The sequence below is a fragment of the Sinocyclocheilus grahami genome, unplaced genomic scaffold (assembly GCF_001515645.1).
Source record: "Sinocyclocheilus grahami isolate Dianchi unplaced genomic scaffold, SAMN03320097.WGS_v1.1 scaffold369.1, whole genome shotgun sequence".
NCBI classification, from domain to species: Eukaryota; Metazoa; Chordata; class Actinopteri; order Cypriniformes; family Cyprinidae; genus Sinocyclocheilus; species Sinocyclocheilus grahami.
The window spans coordinates 545,692-548,272 of NW_015505548.1; the positions used below are offsets into that span (position 1 = coordinate 545,692).

General features: G+C 35.3%; 1 pseudogene; it reads left to right on the forward strand.

Annotated features, from left to right (window-relative positions):
- Window positions 1-2,581, forward strand: part of LOC107549330 (uncharacterized) — a 68,108-nt pseudogene that overhangs the window by 14,046 nt on the left and 51,481 nt on the right.

Here is a 2,581-nt window from a genome sequence, read left to right on the forward strand (position 1 = left end):
GTGAGTGAGGTGATAAGAAACAGCTGTGTGCAATGAGTGCAATCAGTGCAGTGTGCAAACCGTGCAATGAATGATGGGATATGTAGTCCGGGGTGCTATGCAACAGTTTGTGTTGTGCGAGAGTCAATGTATTGGAAAGGGTGACCTCTGGTGGTGAATAAACGGAAGTCCATGGACCGAATTCGTGACATAAGCAGAGATAACTGGTCGGTAAAACAACTTTTCAGCTCAAGATACTGAATGTAAATCAGCAGCTGACACCACCAGGCATGCACAGAATGAGGATACAACAGACACAAACATCCACCAAGTGAATGAAGGTACTTCCCCTGAGTGTTGACATAAGGGTTAAACGCTTTACCATTCTGTGTGAAAAATTCCAGATATACAGTTGAGGTCAAAGGTTAACATACACCTTGCAGAATCTGCAAAATGTTAACTATTTTACCAAAATATGAGGGATCATACAAAATGCATGCTAATTTTTGTTTAGTACTGACCTGAATAAGATATTTCACTAGTTTTTTTTTTAAAGGCAATTCTTCAAATTTTCTCTTTTATGCATATGGAATAAAGGACATCACAGTTGGTGATTTGTACCGTGGGTGAGGTGTGTAAATGATGACACTGTTTCTGGATTACCTATTCCTTTAAAGGGGTCATATGACATTGCTAAAAAGAACATTATTTTGTGTATTTGGTGTAATGAAATGGGTTTATGCGGTTTAAGGTTAAAAAAACACATTATTTTCCACATAATGTACTTGTTTCTCCTCTATGCGCCGCCTTTCTGAAACGCGTCGATTTTTTGCTGTCAGGTTAAGACGTGCATATAATGTTGACGTACAGTGCATATTTGTGGGCAAAAAAGATGAAAGATGGTTGTTTCTTTGGAAACAAGTGTATACTGATAAGTATGTCACTCAACAGGAAAGGGAAGTCCCTTTCTGTCTCTGGCACAAATAGACACAAACACACACACACACACACACGCACAGAAGTACAAATAATGAACAATTTAAAACAAATAAAAGCATTTTAAATGTAAATTTTGCAATTCGTTAAATTATTTTATGCCAATTTCTCTTGGTCACAGTTTATATTCAACAGACGACTAGACATCATCATTTAAAGTCAGTTTTAAATGTTATGTAGCACTTTTAATATGTTTTAAAGCAGTTTCACAGAAATTCAGGATGTTGTAATATTTATAATATCTTGTGCATTATTGTCCACTTTTAGAAGAGCTGGGCAAAAGCATAGTTTGTATTTTGCAAATACAAACAATCAAGCAGTTTTATTGTGGTATTAGTGGTATTATGAATTCTATATAAAGAGGATTATTAGATTAGGATTGTTTGAATTATAACTATTTGGTGTTGTGACAAGCCTACTATTTGTATGATGCATATCACTGCCAAATCAATGATGCAGACAAATGATTTTGCTTGTATCTCCACATCTATGAAAACATTTGTTCTTAGAAAGCTGAAACAAATGTGGTATGACATATCAAACGAATTGCTACTAACATTTCCTGGTAATACCTTATTTTAGTGTCTTTGTTACATGTACCTACTGTTGTAATAAGGTAAATTGTGCATAATTACATGTAACTAACCCTAACCCTATGTTGTTAATTAATATTACTCTGTACTAAATATTTAATTACAATGATATGAAATATTTAGGTATCTTAATATTTGACTTGGTAAATGGATCAAAATAGGAAATTCATTTTCGAGCAGAAGTTTGTTATATATTAACTAGTTTAACTGTTTGCTGATATTTGCAGTAGACAGACGTAATGTTATTTATAATTAGGCAAAATGTGTTGCAGTCACTTTGGCATCTGATATCAATTAATTTGACGAGGACAGTTACAGGAGCAGGGACATTAAATCCCTGTAAATTAAAGCTAATATTATTTGGCTAATGAATATGTGACATTACTACACTGCCATTACTGTTCTTTCTGAGCTCACTGACGGAATGTGTGTACAGATGGGTTTTCTGGCTTTGTGACAGACACTTGTCAAGTCACCTAATCTAAAGTCTAAACGTAAGATCTGAAGAGAAGCACTTTTCTATTTTGTAACTTACTGGAGGTGTTCCAATAATAATTAAAAATATAGCTGCAAGCAGCAATTACCGGGGTTCAAGTACTTTAAGGCCTTTAAGGTGGTATGTTTTAGGGTCTAGACCAAACTGGACGTATGGCTGACAGTAAAACACATCCAAAATGGAGAATAGGCTCACAGACACACACACACACACTGAAATTAAATGATTAATTCTAAGTCTAAATGTGAGTGGAGGATCTGTGATCAGTCAAACCTGTAATTTTGACTGATGTCTCTTATTGCAGGTTAATAACAATGGACATCTCGCATTTAACGACCCTTCATCACTATATACTCCTTACTCATTTCCTGCTAATAGAAGCCAAGATATAATTGCTGGTCTCTGGACAAACCTTAACAACCATATGGGAGGTGTCATTTCATACCAGCAGTACACTAATGGAAGTGTACTTACACGCGCCTCTCAGGATATAAACACACATTTCCCAAATCTGACT